We start from the raw sequence: 21,637 nt of genomic DNA, 5'->3' as shown, positions 1-21,637 counted from the left end.
GGCCGGCGAGCACCGGCCAACGCCCTGGGGGTGAGTAAGCCCCTTTGACTCGCGCACGCACAATCAAGCCTTCAACGATCAATGTTTGGTTTAACGACCCGGCGGGCGGCTCCGGCGCCACTCTCCCCCCCGCGAACGAGGGGGGCGGACCGGGGTACCTATGCACCTAAGGCGGTCCTCGCATAACCCCGAGTTCCGAAGCCGGCTCGCTACGTCCACCCACCCGGAGGGGGAGAGACTCACGTCGGCCGACGACGAAAGGTACGAGGCTTCTGCGGTCCATACCTTGAAGGTACCCGCCGGGGGAGGTTTGGCCTCTCGAGTCCGACTCGACAACCGGCCGTGGCCAGGTCACCGTTAATGATCCTTCCGCAGGTTCCCCTACGGAAACCTTGTTACGACTTTTACTCCCTCTAGATGCCCAGGTTCGATCGACTTCCCACCTCAACGAGGCAACCCCCCGGTAAAGGGGCACCTCGGAGACGGTCCGAGGACCTCACCAGGCCATCCAATCGGTAGTAGCGACGGGCGGTGTGTACAAAGGGCAGGGACTTAATCGACGCGGGCTGGTGACCCGCGACTACTTGGAATTCCTCGTTCAAGGGGAAAAGTTACAATCCCCTATCCCCAGCGGGGAAGGCGTTCATAGGATTGCCCAGGCCTTTCGGCATAGGATGGATGCACATGCTGAACCAGCCAGTGTAACTCACGTGCGGCCCCGGGCGTCTAAGGGCATCACAGACCTGTTATGGCCCCGAATCTCATACGGCTTTGCCTTGCCCCGGATCGCTCTAAGAAGTTCGGCCACCGACCGACGAACCCCTCGGGCCGCAAGCCCCCACAGGGACCCAAGGGAGGGCCGTGTAACTTTTTAAGGCACAGGGTCTCGTCCGTTATCGGAGTTAACCAGACGAATCGCTCCACGAACTCCCAACGGCCATGCACCACCACCCACAGAATCAAGAAAGAGCCATCAATCTGTCAATCCTTACCGTGTCCGGGCCGGGTGAGATTCCCCGTGTTGAGTCAAATTAAGCCGCAAGCTCCACTCCTGGTGGTGCCCTTCCGTCAATTCCTTTAAGTTTCAGCTTTGCAACCGTACTCCCCCCAGAGCCCAAAGACTCGTGGTTTCCCTCACGCTGCCCGGCGGGTCATGGTCGCTAGCCTCACGCCGCCGGATCGCGGGTCGGCATAGTTTACGGTCGGAACTACGACGGTATCTGATCGTCTTCGCTCCCCCGACTTTCGTTCTTGATTAATGAAAACATTCTTGGCAAATGCTTTCGCTTTCGTTCGTCCCACACCGGTCAACGAATTTCACCTCTATCGGTGTGGTACGGATGCCCCCGGCCGTCCCTCTTAATCATTGCCCTCGGTCCTTAAAACCCACGAAACAGGACCGTGGAAGCCCCGGAGCCCCACTCCGGAACGACCAGCCGTCCCGAAGGAGAGACCCCGAAGCCCCGCGGAAGGGCCCTATTCCATTATTCCTAGCTCAGTCAGACATGGCACGTGTCGGCCTGCTTTGAGCACTCTGCTTTATTCAAAGTAAACGCTCCGGACCCTCCAACCCACCGTGCACCGCAGTGAAGTACCCAGCTAAGGGCTTCTCCGCGGCCGGCGAGCAGAGGACACCGGCGGGTAGGGACCAGGTCCCAACATCCACCCAGAGACAGGGGGTCACCCCCGAAGGAGCTCCCCACGCCATCCCGGACAGTACAGGGGATCCGAGACCTGTCCCCACATCCAACTACGAGCTTTTTAACTGCAGCAACTTTAGCATACGCTATTGGAGCTGGAATTACCGCGGCTGCTGGCACCAGACTTGCCCTCCAATGGGTCATCACTCACGGACATAGATTGAGTTCATTTCGATTACGCTCCACAGGTTCATAGGACCCGCATCGATATTTTTCGTCACTACCTCCCCGTGTCGGGAATGGGTAATTTGCGCGCCTGCTGCCTTCCTTGGAAGTGGTAGCCGTTTCTCAGGCTCCCTCTCCGGAATCGAACCCAGATTCCCCGTTACCCGTGGTCACCACGGTAGGCACGTAGCCTACCGTCGAAAGTTGATAGGGCAGACACTCGAATGATACGTCGCCGCCCCGGAGGGCTTAACGATCGGCCAGAGGTTATCTAGAGTCACCAAAGCGACCCGACCGGAGCCGGGAGGGTTTTTCGGTTCTGATAAATGCACGTATCCGGGGGACAGGGGCCGGGAGAGCATTTCACGCCGACCCCCAGAACCCTTCCAACGCTTCGTTTGCATGTATTAGCTCTGGAATTACCACAGTTATACCAAGTAACGTGTGGAGCGATCAAAGGAACCATAACTGATTTAATGAGCCATTCGCAGTTTCACTGTACCAAAACCCGTGTGTACTTAGACTTGCATGGCTTAATCTTTGAGACAAGCATATAATACTGGCAGGATCAACCAGACCGACCCCCCTTGGATCTCAAACCCCGGACGGGGAAAGAGAGGGGGCGCATGGAGCCCGTGAGAGTGATCTCAGGGGACACCAGCGAAGAGGATCGAACGCGACCCCGCTGTGGGGGTCTGCAATCGACTTGGCAACTTGGAAAACGTATGATTCTCGCCCGGACGGTGCAGGCTAGGGGCCGGGTCCTTCCCTCAAACGGATCCCGACCCTAAGGCACCACCGACGCGGACGTTGAACGGACCTACTGTTGGATCGACCGGCCGACTAAGTCCCCCTCGGAACCGTTCTGGACAAGCGGACATGCCTCTTACGGGCATCCACGAGCCATGGAGGCTGGGAGCACAAGGTGGGGAGGATCGCTCTAAGCACTGTATTTAGGCTTAGAAGCCTGCCCCTGGTGCTCCGCGTATACCGAGCTCGAACGGCCGTGAAGGACAGCCGTTAAGGGAAGAGAATGGAAGAGAATCCTGGCCCCCTCAAAGCGCGAGGAAGTCGGCATAGGTTTTTACGGTACGCCACCACCGGAGCCGTCTGATGTTCAGAAGACGAAGGGTTTTGCCCTCAATCTCGTAAGGTCGAGGGCTCACCACCGAACTTCCAGCCGCGGTCCTTGGTAGGACCGATACGCGGACAAGCCGCAAATCCTGGCCCCCTCGCAGTGCGAGGAGGTCGGCAAAGGTTTACGGTTTCGCCCCCCGGAGCCTACGGAAGTCTGCGTTTAAGAAGACGAAGGGTCGGATCCCGTAGGCCGACCCTGCGAACTTCCAGCCGCGGTCTGTGGAAGACCGATCCGTGTCACCTCTAATGCGCTCTTTGCCTCCGGCCGTTTCCAGCCGGGGACCCGGTGGTGCGCTCCCACGTCCCGCTCAAAGGAGGGGAAAAGGTCGGGAGATCCCACGGACCGGCGGATGACCGCCGGCCAACGCCTCGGGGGGTTACGCGGCCCCGTCGACTCGCGCACGGGCAAATTTATGGGTTTAAAAAGGGGGACAATCCTCATACGTTCGACCCCCCGGTGCCCAGGGAAGTTGACCCTCCCCGGGCAGGCATATCGAACGAATCATCGGTCGGAAAACTCTCTCTTTCGGGACGGGGGAAACCCCTCATACGCTCGACCCCCCATGCCCAGGAATGTTTTACCTTCCCAGGCATACATCGAACGAATCATCGGGGTGGACACAACGGGCTTATAACAATCGACGGGGCGGCCCGTTCCACCCGCCCCACAAGTGGGCAGATGGTCGGTGGCCTATAGACCCACAGGCAGTCCCAATACCACCGTGATACGAGATCCGGGGTTGGGACTTGACCTTAAAGGTACCCGGTCGAGGCGGACCGAGTGGAAGCCACTCGGATTTATGACAGTGGTAGGCCCCACGGACCTTGGGGACCACTCCCCATCGCTCTGCCCGGCACCTGGCTCGGAAACCGGGACTAATTTTGGCAGTAATACGCTATCGGTCTTGGTTCTCATTGGTTCATACACCCAAGATGGGCGAACGTCGAACGCGAACGGGAGCGATCAACGCCCATAACCCCTAATTATGCACGAACCGGGGGCTATATAAGGGGTCGCCTTCACTCGGAGCCGTCAGTCTCTCACCATGGATAGCTGCCCGCTTTGCGAACAAGCCATTGCTACGGATCTGACTTTCCACTTTACCATCTTCCACAGACTCGGACCGGACGACGCAGCCTTCCTCCGAGAACTGGACCGAAGCGGGGAGAATTCATCACAGCTCGACTGCCCTCTCTGCGGCCTGCCGTCTCTCTCTTCGCCGGCAGATCACCTGGGCTCGGCGCATTCCCTCAAAGGCCTCGCCCTTCGGATCGCTCTCTCTGCCGCTCGACGCCTTCGCACCCTCCACCTTCTGCGTCGCTATCAACAGTCTAAGCCGCGGAACCCTCCACCGCCCTCGGGATCCCGTTCCCCGAATCCAGCCTCGCCGCCGGGACCAAGCACGCCGGGACCGAGCGCGCCGGGACCGAACACGCCGGGACCGAGCACGCCGGGACCGAGCACGCCGGGACCGAACACGCCGGACCCGAACACGCCGGACCCGAACACGCCGGACCCAAGCACGCCGGACCCAAGCACGCCGGACCCAACCATGCTGTACCCAAGCTCACCGGACCCAAGCACGCCGGAGCCAACCACGCCTGATGCTTGCCCGCTCTGCGAGCAAGCCATTACGGATCTGACTTCCCATTATACCACCTTCCACCGCCTTGGATCTGCCGACATTGACTTTCTCCGGGGACTGGACCAAAGTGGGGAGAATTCGTCCCAGCTCGACTGCCCTCTCTGCGGCCTGCCGTCTCTCTCTTCGCCGGCGGATCACCTGGGCTCGGCGCATTCCCTCAAAGGCCTCGCCCTTCGGATCGCTCTCTCTGCCGCTCGACGCCTTCGCACCATCCACCTTCTGCGTCGCTATCAACAGTCTAAGCCGCGGAACCCTCCACCGCCCTCGGTATCCTGTTCCCCGAATCCAGCCTCGCCGGGCCCCAGCACGCCGGGCCCCAGCATGCCGGACCCAGCCATGCCGGGCCCAAGCACGCCGGGCCCAAGCACGCCGGGACCCAACACGCCGGACCCAGCTTCGCCGGACCCAGCCTCGCCGGACCAAGCCTCCCCGGGCCAAGCCACTACGGGCCAAGCCACGCCGGAGCCGGTCGACAGCGACTACCAACCGAGCGAGTCTTCCCCTGCCGAATCCACCTCGGACACGGATTCAGAGACCGAGCGGGCACGGCGAACCTCCCGGGGGAGGCAGCTCGTGATCCCGCATCGGTTTCGGGACACCTACGTCAGCCGTTCGGTAGACGACTTTCAGAAGTTCTACCTGCGGGTCGACGCGTCACCGAAGGACATCGAGAACTCTCGCCAGCGACGGGGCCACGTTATTCGGTTCCTGCTTCACTGCGCCCCGCCCGGCTGCCAATTCACAGACCTGTCTTTCGTCCATCACACGAACGTTCCCACTTGGGTACAGAGCCTTCAGAAACTGGGTTACGCTTCGACAACCGTTAAGTGTTACCTGCACAGCGCCAAGGCGTTCGTCTCCCACGTCGCTGCCTTCGACCCAGAGACCGCCGGGGTCAGCCCCGAAGAGCTCCAGAGGCTGAAGCTGACCTTCGCCAAGGCTCATCGGGACATCGCACGCACGATTCTGGGCCATCGCCAGCGCGTGAAGAGAGCGAAGCTGAGTCGCTTGCCGCAACCTTCGGATTTCAGGGTCTTCCTAAGCCACGCTAAGACCCGAATCCCAGAGCTCATAGACGCGGCCCGGACGGGGGACACCGCCCGCCGGTCGACGCTACGGATGCTCCAGGGGTACCTGCTCGGCCTTTTGTCTGTCTTAACCGGTCACCGGTCGGTTGTGTTTCTCAACCTGACGGTTGGAGAGTTGAGGCAAGCCAGCACCACGGATGGCACCGGCTTCGTGGTTTATGTTCGTGAACACAAGACCAACGCCTCGTTCGGGGACGCTCCGATCGGGTTGTCTGCCACAGAGCTGGCCTGGTTGACCGCACTCAGCGACTTACACGGGGCCCGGGACGGGTTCGTGTTCTTGGACAGGGGGAACCAGCTGCGCAAGCCAAACTCACTGCTTCGGATCGCGTGGACGGATGCGGGCCTCGGAGGCGCGGTGGCCTTCAACCTGATCCGCACGGCTGTTTCGAACCAAGTGAGTGTTGAACTTAATCCGACTTATGTGGGCTCTTAACCCCGGCCTTCCTACTTCTGACACCTCGCACCTCTGTTTCAGGTTTCGACTCTGCCGGCCGAAGATAGAGATCGAGTGACGACAAGCATGTGCCACTCCAACATCACTGCCCGGGCCTTCTACCGAGCCGGCCTCTCTGCGGCCGATGTGATGCGGGCTCGTGAGAACCGTCTTTCCGCCCTCGAAACGGCCTGAACCGGACCCTCTTCAAAGCGCAACCCAGCCGGGATTCACTCCGTGTTTCTGCACCCCCGTGGCTTTGATATGTTTTACTGCGAAATAAATACATTTATTTCTGAATCCCCAAACAGAGTGTTCCCGTGTGGTACTTGCTTCGGTTTGGAGATGGAGGGGGGGTGGAGATTGGGTGATCCTCCCAGAGGGAGACTTTTTACGAGGTCCGACCGGCCTTAAGACTTAAACGATCAGTGGTTATGGGTTAACTTAGTCGGCGGGCGGCCCGTTCCACCGCCCCGCTAAGGGAGCAGTGGTCCGAGGCCTATGGACCTTAGGCAGTTCACCGGGGTGGGTAAACTTACCTTTAGGCACCCGTCGCATGAATATAGGAGACCATTTGGCTTTTTTGGCCCCGGAAACCAGCCACTTCTCCGGGCATATATAGAACCAATCCCCCCCAGGGAGGGAGTTGGAACTAAAGGTCATTGAAATTAAATGGGTTTAACAGTTAACTTTGTCGGCGGGCGGCCCGTTCCACCGCCCCGCTAAGGGAGCAGTGGTCGGAGGCCTATGGACCTTAGGCAGTTCACCGGGGTGGGTAAACTTACCTTTAGGCACCCGTCGCATGAATATAGGAGACCATTTGGCTTTTTTGGCCCCGGAAACCAGCCACTTCTCCGGGCATATATAGAATGATCCATCGGGGGCTAAGGGCAGATAGTCAAGTCAGTTATACCGATCGAACTCTCTTGAGTTTCGGCTTAAAGCTCTGGCATTTGCCGTTGGGACTTAGAGTTTTTTTTTAATAAAGAGGGGAGGCCGGGCTTACCTCCACCTTAAGCCCAGAGGGTGTCCCAGTCCTCGGGCTTGTGTATTCGCATCAACGGGGTCCATGGAAGTCATTTTTAGACCTCCAGAGGGGAGGCAACCCAAACCATCCCCTTAGCCCAGAGGTGTGCCACTCCTCGGGCTTGTGTATTCGCATCAACGGGGTCCATGGAAGTCATTTTAGACCTCCAGAGGGGAGGCAACCCAAACCATCCCCTTAGCCCAGAGGTGTGCCAGTCCTCGGGCTTGTGTATTCGCATCAACGGGGTCCATGGAAGTCATTTTAGACCTCCAGAGGGGAGGCAACCCAAACCATCCCCTTAGCCCAGAGGTGTGCCAGTCCTCGGGCTTGTGTATTCGCATCAACGGGGTCCATGGAAGTCATTTTAGACCTCCAGAGGGGAGGCAACCCAAACCATCCCCTTAGCCCAGAGGTGTGCCAGTCCTCGGGCTTTAAATTCGAATCACCGGGGTCCATGGAAGTCATTTTAGACCTCCAGAGGGGAGGCAACCCAAACCATCCCCTTAGCCCAGAGGTGTGCCAGTCCTCGGGCTTGTGTATTCGCATCAACGGGGTCCATGGAAGTCATTTTAGACCTCCAGAGGGGAGGCAACCCAAACCATCCCCTTAGCCCAGAGGTGTGCCAGTCCTCGGGCTTGTGTATTCGCATCAACGGGGTCCATGGAAGTCATTTTAGACCTCCAGAGGGGAGGCAACCCAAACCATCCCCTTAGCCCAGAGGTGTGCCAGTCCTCGGGCTTGTGTATTCGCATCAACGGGGTCCATGGAAGTCATTTTAGACCTCCAGAGGGGAGGCAACCCAAACCATCCCCTTAGCCCAGAGGTGTGCCAGTCCTCGGGCTTTAAATTCGAATCACCGGGGTCCATGGAAGTCATTTTAGACCTCCAGAGGGGAGGCAACCCAAACCATCCCCTTAGCCCAGAGGTGTGCCAGTCCTCGGGCTTGTGTATTCGCATCAACGGGGTCCATGGAAGTCATTTTAGACCTCCAGAGGGGAGGCAACCCAAACCATCCCCTTAGCCCAGAGGTGTGCCACTCCTCGGGCTTGTGTATTCGCATCAACGGGGTCCATGGAAGTCATTTTTAGACCTCCAGAGGGGAGGCAACCCAAACCATCCCCTTAGCCCAGAGGTGTGCCACTCCTCGGGCTTGAAACTTCGCATCACCGGGGTGTATGGAAGTCTTTGGTCCAGTTCTGCCAGTGCTCGTTGTCGAACTTAGAAATATTTCTAATTATTTTTAGACTTCCAGAGGGGAGGCCGAGCATACCAACCCCTTAGCCCAGAGGTGTGCCAGTCCTCGGGCTTCGGTATTCGCATCACCGGGGTCTACGGAGGTCTCAACTTAGGTTTTGAAAACCTCCAGAGGGTGGGGGCATATCTTATCCCCACCCTAGCCCAGAGGGGTGCCAGTCCTCGGGCTTCGGTATTCGCATCACCGGGGTCTACGGAGGTCTCAACTTAGGTTTTGAAAACCTCCAGAGGGGGGGCCGGATTAACCACCACCCTAGCCCAGAGGGGTGCCAGTCCTCGGGCTTCGGTATTCGCATCACCGGGGTCTATGGAGGTCTCGACTTAGGTTTTGAAAACCTCCAGAGGGTGGGGGCATATCTTATCCCCACCCTAGCCCAGAGGGGTGCCAGTCCTCGGGCTTCGGTATTCGCATCACCGGGGTCTATGGAGGTCTCGACTTAGGTTTTGAAAACCTCCAGAGGGTGGGGGCATATCTTATCCCCACCCTAGCCCAGAGGTGTGCCAGTCCTCGGGCTTCGGTATTCGCATCAACGGGGTCTACGGATGTCTCGACTTAGGTTTTGAACACATCCAGGGAAGCAGAGCGGACATTCCCATTATTTCAAGCCCATCGGGAAGCCACTCTTTTGGGCATAGCGTTTCGCATCGCTGTTACCCAAACTTACGTCTGATTTAATGCCTCCCTAATATCCCGACGGCACCAGGCTGAGAAACCATATGCCCACAGGATTTGAGGCATTGGAACCTCGTTCGCATAGCCGACAACGATGAACCTCCCTCGGACTCGCTACGAGGCTTGAGGAGGGTCCTGATTTTCTTAAAATCTCAGGTGAGGGACTTAGAAAATTTTCACTTTAAAACCACAGACCTCCAGAGGAGAGACCGGGCTTATCACAACCTTAGCCCAGAGGGCGCCACTCCTCGGGCATGTCACTTCGCATCACCGGGGTCCATGGATGTCTCGACTTAGGTTTTGAACACATCCAGAAGGGGGGGCCGGATTAACCACCACCCTTAGCCCAGAGGGGTGCCAGTCCTCGGGCTTTAAATTCGCTTCGCCGGGGTCTATGGAAGTCATTTTTAGACCTCCAGAGGGGAGGCAACCCAAACCATCCCCTTAGCCCAGAGGTGTGCCACTCCTCGGGCTTGTGTATTCGCATCACCGGGGTCCATGGAAGTCATTTTAGACATCCAGAGGGGAGGCCACCCTTACCATCCCCTTAGCCCAGAGGGGTGCCAGTCCTCGGGCTTTAAATTCGCTTCGCCGGGGTCTATGGAAGTCATTTTTAGACCTCCAGAGGGGAGGCAACCCAAACCATCCCCTTAGCCCAGAGGTGTGCCACTCCTCGGGCTTGTGTATTCGCATCACCGGGGTCCATGGAAGTCATTTTAGACATCCAGAGGGGAGGCCACCCTTACCATCCCCTTAGCCCAGAGGGGTGCCAGTCCTCGGGCTTTAAATTCGCTTCGCCGGGGTCTATGGAAGTCATTTTTAGACCTCCAGAGGGGAGGCAACCCAAACCATCCCCTTAGCCCAGAGGTGTGCCACTCCTCGGGCTTGTGTATTCGCATCACCGGGGTCCATGGAAGTCATTTTAGACATCCAGAGAGTGGGGCCGGTCTTACCACCACTCTTAGCCCAGAGGGCACCACTCCTCTGGCATGAAATTCGCATCACCGGGGTCCATGGAAGTCAGTTTAGACCTCCAGAGAGTGGGGCCGGTCTTACCACCACTCTTAAGCCCAGAGGGCGTCACTCCTCGGGCATGAAATTCGGATTACCGGGGTCTATGGATGTCTCAACTTAGGTTTTGAACACATCCAGAGGGGAGGCCACCCAAACCATCCCCTTAGCCCGGAGGTGTGCACCTCCTCGGGCTTGAAATTCGAATCACCGGGGTCCATGGAAGTCAGTTTAGACCTCCAGAGAGTGGGGCCGGTCTTACCACCACCCTTAAGCCCAGAGGGCGTCACTCCTCGGGCATGGAATTCGCATCAACGGGGTCTACGGATGTCTCGACTTAGGTTTTGAACACATCCAGGGAAGCAGAGCGGACATTCCCATTATTTCAAGCCCATCGGGAAGCCACTCCTTTGGGCATAGCGTTTCGCATCGCTGTTACCCAAACTTACGTCTGATTTAATGCCTCCCTAATATCCCGACGGCACCAGGCTGAGAAACCATATGCCCACAGGATTAGAGGCGTCTGAACCCCTTTCGCATAGCCGACAACGATGAACCTCCCTCGGACTCGCTACGAGGCTTGAGGAGGGTCCTGATTCTCTTAAAATCTCAGGTGAGGGACTTAGAAAATATTCACTTTAAAACCACAGACCTCCAGAGGAGAGACCGGGCTTATCACAACCTTAGCCCAGAAGGCACCACTCTTCGGGCATGTCACTTCGCATCACCGGGGTCCATGGAAGTCTCGACTTAGGTTTTGAACGCATCCAGAGGGTGGGGGCCGGACTTACCACCACCCTTAGCCCAGAGGGCGTCACTCCTCGGGCATAAAATTCGGATAACCGGGGTCCATGGAAGTCAATTTTGACCTCCAGAGAGGGGGGGCCTGGCTTACCACCACCCTAAGCCCAGAGGGCGTCACTCCTCGGGCATGAAATACGCTACACCGGGGTCCATGGAAGTCAGTTTAGACCTCCAGAGAGGGGGGGCCGGGCTTACCACCACCCTTAGCCCAGAGGGCACCACTCCTCGGGCTTGAAATTCGCATCACCGGGGTCCATGGAAGTCTCGACTTAGGTTTTGGAAACCTCCAGAGGGGGGGCTGCACTTACCACCACCCTAAGCCCAGAGGGCGTCACTCCTCGGGCATGAAATACGCTATACCGGGGTCCATGGAAGTCCTTTTAGACCTCCAGAGAGGGGGGGCCGGGCTTACCACCACCCTTAGCCCAGAGGGCACCACTCCTCGGGCTTGAAATTCGCATCACCGGGGTCCATGGAAGTCTCGACTTAGGTTTTGGAAACCTCCAGAGGGGGGGCTGCACTTACCACCACCCTTAGCCCAGAGGTTCATCATTCCTCGGGCATGAAATTCGGATAACCGGGGTCCATGGAAGTCAGTTTAGACCTCCAGAGAGTGGGGCCGGGCTTACCACCACCCTAAGCCCAGAGGGCGTCACTCCTCGGGCATGAAATTCGGATAACCGGGGTCCATGGAAGTCAGTTTAGACCTCCAGAGAGTGGGGCCGGGCTTACCACCACCCTAAGCCCAGAGGGCGTCACTCCTCGGGCATGAAATTCGGATAACCGGGGTCCATGGAAGTCAGTTTAGACCTCCAGAGAGTGGGGCCGGGCTTACCACCACCCTAAGCCCAGAGGGCGTCACTCCTCGGGCATGAAATTCGGATAACCGGGGTCCATGGAAGTCAGTTTAGACCTCCAGAGAGGGGGGGCCGGGCTTACCACCACCCTTAGCCCAGAGGGCGTCACTCCTCGGGCATGAAATTCGGATAACCGGGGTCCATGGAAGTCAGTTTAGACCTCCAGAGAGTGGGGCCAGGCTTACCACCACCCTAAGCCCAGAGGGCGTCACTCCTCGGGCATGAAATTCAGATAACCGGGGTCCATGGAAGTCAGTTTAGACCTCCAGAGAGTGGGGCCGGGCTTACCACCACCCTAAGCCCAGAGGGCGTCACTCCTCGGGCATGAAATACGCTACACCGGGGTCCATGGAAGTGATTTTAGACCTCCAGAGAGGGGGGGCCGGGCTTACCACCACCCTTAGCCCAGAGGGCGTCACTCCTCGGGCATGAAATTCGGATAACCGGGGTCCATGGAAGTCAGTTTAGACCTCCAGAGAGTGGGGCCGGGCTTACCACCACCCTAAGCCCAGAGGGCGTCACTCCTCGGGCATGAAATTCGGATAACCGGGGTCCATGGAAGTCTCGACTTAGGTTTTGGAGACCTCCAGAGGGGGGGCCGGGCATACCACCACCCTTAGCCCAGAGGGCGTCACTCCTCGGGCATGAAATACGCTATACCGGGGTCCATGGAAGTCAGTTTTGACCTCCAGAGAGGGGGGGCCTGGCTTACCACCACCCTAGCCGAGAGGGCGTCACTCCTCGGGCATGAAATTCGCTTCACCGGGGTCCATGGAAGTCATTTTAGACCTCCAGAGAGGGGGGGCTGCACTTACCACCACCCTAGCCGAGAGGGCGTCACTCCTCGGGCATGAAATTCGGATCACCGGGGTCCATGGAAGTCAGTTTAGACCTCCAGAGAGTGGGGCCGGTCTTACCACCACCCTAAGCCCAGAGGGCGTCACTCCTCGGGCATGAAATTCGGATAACCGGGGTCCATGGAAGTCTCGACTTAGGTTTTGGAGACATCCAGAGGGGGGGCCGGGCTTACCACCACCCTTAGCCCAGAGGGCGTCACTCCTCGGGCATGAAATACGCTTAACCGGGGTCCATGGAAGTCAATCTAGACCTCCAGAGAGGGGGGGCCGGTCTTACCACCACCCTAAGCCCAGAGGGCGTCACTCCTCGGGCATGAAATTCGGATAACCGGGGTCCATGGAAGTCTCGACTTAGGTTTTGGAGACCTCCAGAGGGGGGGCCGGGCATACCACCACCCTTAGCCCAGAGGTGAGTCACTCCTCGGGCATCAAATTCGCATCACCGGGGTCCATGGAAGTCAGTTTAGACCTCCAGAGGGGGGGCTGAGCATACCACCACCCTTAGCCCAGAGGTGTGCTCCTCATCGGGCATGAAATACGCTTCACCGGGGTCCATGGAAGTCATTCGAGACCTCCAGAGGGGGGGCCGGGCATACCACCACCCTTAGCCCAGAGGTGAGTCACTCCTCGGGCATCAAATTCGCATCACCGGGGTCCATGGAAGTCATTTAGACCTCCAGAGAGGGGGGCCGAACCTACCAGCAACCTTAGCCCAGAGGGCGTCACTCCTCGGGCTTCAAACTCCCATCATCGGGGTTCCATGGAAGTCTCGACTTAGGTTTTGAACCGTTCCGGGGTCACCTCCAGTGAGATAACGCGGAAATCTCACTATATTCATGCCCACAGGCGAACCAGAGCCTTGGGCTTGTCATAGTTACATACGGTGTACCCAAACTTTCGTCTTTTCTAAAGGAACCCTAATGTCCTGACGGCACCGCACTGGAAACCCCCATGCCCTCTGAATTTTTACCACTCCGAGGTGCTCCGTTTTGGGCTTGCTACCTAGGGCGAAGAGGGTCAGAAATTTTTCTAAGTCCTACTTTAAAACGTCCCACTGGGAGACCACTAGGGTTAGCACTTTGCCAAAAAATCACGGCTGAATGCAATTTTCACGCCTCGCACCCTTTGTTCGTTTAGATTTAACAAAAAAATCAACCGAACCCCCTTTTTAACAACGCTTTGCCGAATTTAGCTCACTTTTCCCGGCCTGGAATATCTCACGCTTGCCCCCCACGGTACTTACCTCCGGGGAAGACACCCCCGTCGCTGCCAACACCCATGCCCGGCCCAGGCTCACCCGACTCGGCCTCGCTCGCTCCATCGCCCGCTCCAAACCTCCGGGGAGAAGACCCCCATCGCCGCCAACGCCCATGCCCGGCCCAGGCTCACCCGACTCGGCCTCGCTAGCTCCATCGCCCGCTCCAAACCTCCGGGGCTGGACCTCCAGGAACCCAGCGCACCTCTCGAACCTATCCGGCCCACACTTAAGCACTCCTCCTCGGACTAAACCATCCAGCCCGCGCCGCTGGAACGAGCGCCCACTGGAAGACCTGAGCCTCAAACCCGCGTGCATTGCGGTTCTCTATCTCCCCGGGCTCGGAGCACTTTTCTCGGCCATGGGACCTCCAGAGGGGGCCCCTCTTAGCTCCGTCATCATTTCTCTAAGTCTCACTCCGCCCACTGGAAGACCCGAGCCCCAAACCCGCGCGCTTTACGGTTCTCTATCTCCCCGGGCTCGGGGCACTTTTCTCGGCCATGGGACCTCCAGGGGGGGCCCCTCTTAGCTCCGTCATCATTTCTCTAAGTCTCACTCCGCCCACTGGAAGACCCGAGCCCCAAACCCGCGCGCTTTACGGTTCTCTATCTCCCCGGGCTCGGAGCACTTTTCTCGGCCATGGGACCTCCAGGGGGGGCCCTTCATGGCTCCGTCAATATTCCTTTAAGTCTCACTCCGCCCACTGGAAGACCCGAGCCCCAAACCCGCGCGCTTTACGGTTCTCTATCTCCCCGGGCTCGGGGCACTTTTCTCGGCCACGGGACCTCCAGGGGAGGCCCCTCTTGGCTCCGTCAATATTCCTTTAAGTCTCATTCCGCCCACTGGAAGACCCGAGCCCCAAACCCGCGCGCTTTACGGTTCTCTATCTCCCCGGGCTCGGGGCACTTCTCTCGGCCATGGGACCTCCAGGGGGGGCCCCTCTTAGCTCCGTCATCATTTCTCTAAGTCTCACTCCGCCCACTGGAAGACCCGAGCCCCAAACCCGCGCGCTTTACGGTTCTCTATCTCCCCGGGCTCGGAGCACTTTTCTCGGCCATGGGACCTCCAGGGGGGGCCCTTCATGGCTCCGTCAATATTCCTTTAAGTCTCACTCCGCCCACTGGAAGACCCGAGCCCCAAACCCGCGCGCTTTACGGTTCTCTATCTCCCCGGGCTCGGGGCACTTTTCTCGGCCATGGGACCTCCAGGGGGGGCCCCTCATGGCTCCGTCAACATTCCTCTAAGTCTCATTCCGCCCACTGCGATACCCGAGGTCTTTAACCGCGGCGTTCACGGTTCTCTATCACCCCGGGCTCGGAGCACTTTTCTCGGCCATGGGACCTCCAGGGGAAGCCCCTCTTGGCTCCGTCATCATTTCTCTAAGTCTCACTCCGCCCACTGGAAGACCCGAGCCCCAAACCCGCGCGCTTTACGGTTCTCTATCACCCCGGGCTCGGGGCACTTTTCTCGGCCACGGGACCTCCAGGGGAGGCCCCTCTTGGCTCCGTCAATATTCCTTCAAGTCTCATTCCGCCCACTGCCATACCCGAGGTCTTTAACCGCGGCGTTCACGGTTCTCTATCACCCCGGGCTCGGAGCACTTTTCTCGGCCATGGGACCTCCAGGGGGGGCCCCTCATGGCTCCGTCAACATTCCTCTAAGTCTCATTCCGCCCACTGCCATACCCGGGCTCGGAGCATGTACTTCGGCCATGGGACCACAAGAGGGCGCCCTTCTTAAGAAATTGCTGACATCCAGGACCATTCAAGGGAGCGACCTGCCTCCCTATGCCCGCCACCGGCTCCCTCTAACCGGTGTACGGACTCTCGGGGCCCGCGCCCCCAGAGAACCAGAGTTTCAGAAATTGCACTAAGTCCAGACATCCAGGACCATTCAAGGGAGCGACCTGCCTCCCTATGCCCGCCACCGGCTCCCTCTAACCGGTGTACGGACTCTCGGGGCCCGCGCCCCCAGAGAACCAGAGTTTCAGAAATTGCACTAAGTCCAGACATCCAGGACCATTCAAGGGAGCGACCTGCCTCCCTATGCCCGCCACCGGCTCCCTCTAACCGGTGTACGGACTCTCGGGGCCCGCGCCCCCAGAGAACCAGAGTTTCGGAAATTGCACTAAGTCCGATTTTCGCCCACTACGAGACCTAAAACCGTCATCCAGGATTTCACAGGGGAGTACCCACCTCCCCTATGCCCGCCACCGGCTCCCTCTAACCGGTGTACGGAGTCTCCGGGGCCCGCGCCCCAGAGAACCAGACCTGGACCGCTCCGGAGGGCCGGGGGTTTGCTTTCGCCTTCCCCCCGACAAATGTTTGAGTGGACGGGATGACTTTCAATGGATCGCGGTATATGCACCCGCTCTGCCACTTACGACACCCGCACTCCGAATCAGGTCGTTTACGAGTCATTTCACACCCGGATCAAGAGACATTTGCTTTGACGAGGGAGGTGGACCGAGGCGTTCATTAGCCCCGGTCCGGTTCCAGTGTCATGCGGCTCTCGTCACCGGCGGTGGGGAGGAAAGCACCTCCCACCCCGGCTATCCAAGACCAAGCTCACCGATGCTGGGCGCGGATGTATCGCTCCTTCTAGGCGGGATTCCGACTTAGAGGCGTTCAGTCGTAAGCCCTCGGATGATAGCCTTGCACCAGTGGCTGCACAGCCAAGCGCGAGTACCATGTATCCGAACCTGCGGTTCCTCTCGTACTGGGCTGGATTACTATCGGAGCAACGGTCAACATCAGTAGGGTAAAGCTAACCTGTCTCACGACGGTCTAAACCCAGCTCACGTTCCCTGTTAGTGGGTGAACAATCCAACGCTTTGCGAATTCTGCTTCGCAATGATAGGAAGAGCCGACATCGAAGAATCAAACGGCGACGTCGCTATGAACGCTTGGCCGCCACAAGCCAGTTATCCCTGTGGTAACTTTTCTGACACCTCCCGCTTAAAACCCAAAAAGCAGACGGAAGGATCGTTAGGCCCCGCTTTCACGGTCCGTATTCATACTGAAAATCAGGATCAAGCCGGCTTTTGCCCTTATGCTCTACGGGAGGTTTCTGTCCTTCCCTGAGCCCGCCTTAGGACACCTGCGTTACGCTTTGACAGGTGTACCGCCCCAGTCAAACTCCCCACCTGTCACTGTCCCCGGAGGGACTCGCCCCGGGCACGGAGGCCCGCAACATGAGTGTAACCGGACTCACTGCCAAGCGACCCACCCAGGGCTTAGCACCTTGGAACAAGGAACCCCCAGCAAGGAAAGGGTTCCCACCGACACCTTCACCGGGTTAGAGAGGTAACGGTAAGAGTAGTGGTATTTCACGGACAGCCCGCCTCGGGTGCTGGCCTTCGGCGGGCTTCCCACTTATTCTACACCTCCTATGCAGCCTCTCAATGACAGACTAGAGTCAAGCTCAACAGGGTCTTCTTTCCCCGCTGATTCTGCCAAGCCCGTTCCCTTGGCTGTGGTTTCGCTAGATAGTAGGTAGGGACAGTGGGAATCTCGTTAATCCATTCATGCAGGTCACTAATTAGATGACGAGGCATTTCGTTACCTTAAGAGGGTCATAGTTACCCCCGCCGTTTACCCGTGCTTGGGTGAATTTCTTCACTTTGACATTCAGAGCACTGGGCAGGAATCACATTGTGTCAAAACCGTCCGAGAGCCTTCACAATGCTGTGTTTTTATTAAACAGTCGGATTCCCCTGGTCCGCAGCAGTTCTAATTCGGCTGTTGGGTGCCGGTCGAGAGAACCACCTCGGAGCTGCCACCCCTCCGAGGCGAGACTCACACCCGATAGATCCACGAGGCCTCGGCTCGTCACACCCGTCTCCAGTCACACTGCTCCGGTCCGGTCCTCCCAAGCCCCTACGGCCGGCGACGCATCCGCACACAACTCCAGAGTCTTCCCCCCCCCACGTCCGAACGGGAGTACGGAAGGCCGCGCTCGCGAGCCTGGCCGGGACCCGCCGATGGGCCTCGGAGCCCGGCCGACTTCGGGAAGGAAGGGCCGAAGGACGAGACGCACCGGAGGTTCGTCCCCTAAGGACGCACCCCCGCCGGAGTCCCATCCACGACCGCCTCCCCCCGGCACCGACCGAGTCCCCTAAGCACCACCGGGAGGGAACACCGGCTGCCTCGCGCGGCTGCGACCCACGCACTTTAACCGACAGACGCAGGAGTCAACCCGGGCGCCGTGCGCTTTTGCCCCGCATGACCCTCAGGGCAAGGGCGAACCAGAACCAGAACAGCCCTCGGCCTACGCTTCAGCTAAAGGGCCCGACCGAGCCCAGCCATTAGAGCCAATCCTTATCCCGAAGTTACGGATCTATTTTGCCGACTTCCCTTACCTACATTGTTCCAACACGCCAGAGGCTGTTCACCTTGGAGACCTGATGCGGATATGGGTACGGCCTGGGGGGAAATTCACTATACCTCCCCCGGATTTTCAAGGGCCGATGGGGAACGTCCCGGCTGCCTCACGGATGCATGCGGCGCCTTTCAGAGCGTTGAGCCCCTTTCTCGGGACAATCCCATTCCAGGGCGCTCCAGCTCTTTAGCAAGGAGAGTGAATCCTCCCCGGGGTTCCCACCGACGTCTCCGGGTTCGTTTGCGTTACCGCTATGAGAGCGCCTTCTCGGCACTCAATCTCCCCAATCCCAGGTTCGGGGATATTGGCCCGATCCCCTTTCGGTCAGCGGGGGGCAGACGAGACCATCGCCCCAGCGTTTCCGAACGGCGTTCGCCTATCCCTTAGGACCGACTAACCCACGGCCAAGCGCTGTCGGCGTGGAACCCTTCTCCACTTCGGCCTTCAAAGATCCCATCTGAATATTTGCTACTACCACCAAGATCTGCACCCGCGGCGGCTCGACCCAGGCTCACGCCAGAGGCTTCAGCGCCACCGCGGCGGCCCTCCTACTCGTCGCGGCATACGGTCCGTGTTTCAAATCAGGGATTGTGACACCTGCGACGGCCGGGTATGGGCCCGACGCTCCAGCGCCATCCATTTTCAGGGCCAGTTGATTCGGCAGGTGAGTTGTTACACACTCCTTAGCGGATTCCGACTTTCATGGCCACCGCCCCGCTGTCTATATCAACCGACACCTTTCCTGGGGTCTGATGAGCGTCGCGTCGGGCGCCTTAACCCGCGCGTTCGGTTCATCCCGCAGCACCAGTTCTGCTTACCAAAAGTGGCCCACTTGGCACCATCATTCGATGCCCGGCTCCAAGCCTGCGAGCCGGGCCTCTTACCCATTTAAAGTTTGAGGGTAGGACGAGGCCATTTCGGCCCCGCAGCCTATGATCATTGCTTTACCGGATAAAACTGAGTCTGGTGCCAGCTATCCTGAGGGAAACTTCGGAGGGAACCAGCTACTAGATGGTTCGTTAAGTCTTTCGCCCCTATACCCAGGTCGGACGACCGAATTGAACGTCAGGACCGCTACGGGCCTCCACGCAGGGTTTCCCCTGGCTTCGCCCTGCCCAGGCATAGATCACCATCTTTCGGGTACCACCGCGTATGCTCTTGCTCCACTCTCCACTCGGTGGAGAGCAGGCCGGTGGTGCGCTGTCAACCCAAACATTGACGGGGTGCATCAGATCCCACCTCAGCCGACGCGCGCCGGCCTTCACCTTCGTTGCGCCTCCGGGGTTCAAGCCCCTTTGACTCGCATACGCGTTAGACTCCTTGGTCCGTGTTTCAAGACGGGTCGGTCGGGGTCCGAACTTAGCCGCTGACCTTAGGCGTTTTGGCTGTGGGCCTGGATCACCCCCCGTATTGCCGTAGCGGGCCTAGCCCGGGGCTGAGGACAGCCCAACCGGCCCGCTTTCGTCCGAACGATCAGGGGGGGCCCCATCCCCATCCCGAAGGAGGGGAAAACGCGGAAAGGACATTACTCCGCGGCCCCGGCGTTATCGGCGAAGTCGGAGCGAGGGGCTGTAGCGGAACGCCCGTGTCCGGGGGCCACGTGGGGCTCCCTTCTCCGGACGGACCTACCTTCACCCTCGGGCCCTTCCAAGCCTAACCGGAGCCGGTCGCGACTCACCCACCACGCGGGGGGAAGTACACCTGACGGGCCGAGCCTTCGTACGCCCGAGAGGCCCGAAGTCGAGAGGCGAAGCTCAGGGCCGAGCAGGGAGTGGGGTCGCCCCCACTCTCGCCCGGATGAACTCGCCTCCGAGCCACGGAACCACACGAGCGCGGGCCGTCCGCCCGGCTGAATCCCCCGGGGGGGTCTTCTCGGTCCCCCGACCGTTTACCTCTCAACGGTTTCACGCTCTCTTGAACTCTCTCTTCAAAGTACTGCTTTCAACTTTCCCTCACGGTACTTTGTTCGCTATCGGTCTCGTGCCGGTATTTAGCCTTAGATGGAGTTTACCACCCACTTTGAGCTGCATTCACAAGCAACTCGACTCCGGGAAGCCCGATCTACCCGGCGGGATGCGGGACAATACCGGGCCTTCACCATCTGCGGAAGACACTTCCTTGCAAAACTTGGTCCCGCGTCCGCACCGAGACCAAACGGACTTCCGTACGCTACATTTCCCGGCCCACCCCGGTCAGGGGAAAGTGGGATTCAGCGCTGGGCTCTTCCCTCTTCGCTCGCCGCTACTAGGGGAATCCTTGTTAGTTTCTTTTCCTCCGCTTACTGATATGCTTAAGTTCAGCGGGTTGTCTCGTCTGATCTGAGGTCGCACTACGAGACTGTTTTGCGGGGCGCGGGGGGCGCGAACCCCCCGGCCGCTCGCCGTATTACGGTACCCACTCTCCGACGGCGGCGGAGAGCCCAGCGGGGAGAGACTATGACGGATTGGACCCGGACCTAATGGCTCTCCCTACGTCCGGAGCTCTCGCCACACGTCGGGTTTAAGGCCCGAGTCTGGGTTTAGGGAGACGAAGGGCCGTCCGAGGTGGAGGCCCTGCGAACTCCCAGCCGCGGTCTAGGAAGACCGATCGATGGGTAAACCGACCCTCAGACAGGCGTGGCCGCGGGATGGACCCCCGCGGCCGCCATGTGCGTTCGAAATATCGATGATCTGTGTTCTGCAATTCACATTATTTAACGCAGGTTACCGCGTTCTTCATCGATGCACGAGCCAAGTGATCCACCGCTAAGAGTTGTATGAGGTTTGTGCCCGGCCCGTTACAGGCCGGGCGAAGGAAGCCATTCGAACACGAGACAACGTTTGACAATATTTCAAGCCGGGTGCCTTCCCCCCCGTGGAGGGGGGAAGGTCATTGAACCTGGGCGTCACCACCGGACCGAGGAGTTACGGCCCGGGGGACGATCGCCCGAGTAGGTGCCCGAGACTTACGTGGTTTAGGAGACCGGGTCTAGGCCCCACCGTTCCCGGCGAGGCCCAGGGTTTGGTTCGCTGCGTTACGGGTCCCGGTCTAAGGCATTCAGGCGTGCGCTCAAAGCCAAGCTCTCCACCCCGGAGGGTATGAGCGAGGCCCGGTGGTACGCTCCCAAGTCCCCCGCTTAGGGGAAGGCGCTGGGTAGATCCCACCTAGTCAGGACCGGCGGGCACCGGCCGTCTCCTTCGGGTGTTTAAACGCATCCGGGGTTCGTGAGGCCCCTTCAACTCGCGCACCGGCCTTAGACTATTATACGGTCCGTCTCTGCGAAGCCAACATCGGGGTATTTGCATGCGCTCTTAAGCTCCGCTCCAACCCCGTGAGGGGAAAGAGTTTCGCCCGGCGGTACGCTCCCG

At 59.1% G+C, this 21,637-nt stretch overlaps 1 non-coding gene and 1 pseudogene across 1 annotated transcript; both read right to left on the bottom strand.

The window, feature by feature from the left end:
* Positions 1-16,226: 16,226 nt before the first annotated feature.
* Positions 16,227-20,617, bottom strand: LOC136710170 (28S ribosomal RNA; annotated as a pseudogene).
* Positions 20,618-20,889: 272 nt separating this feature from the next.
* LOC136710142 (5.8S ribosomal RNA) lies at positions 20,890-21,043 on the bottom strand. The gene has a single exon (XR_010804582.1). It is a non-coding gene; the product is annotated as a 5.8S ribosomal RNA (ribosomal RNA).
* Positions 21,044-21,637: the final 594 nt, after the last annotated feature.

Source organism: Hoplias malabaricus, chromosome 11 (assembly GCF_029633855.1).
Source record: "Hoplias malabaricus isolate fHopMal1 chromosome 11, fHopMal1.hap1, whole genome shotgun sequence".
Lineage (NCBI taxonomy): Eukaryota > Metazoa > Chordata > Actinopteri > Characiformes > Erythrinidae > Hoplias > Hoplias malabaricus.
Note: the sequence above shows the minus strand (reverse complement) of the source record. Positions and strands in the feature narration are given on the sequence as shown.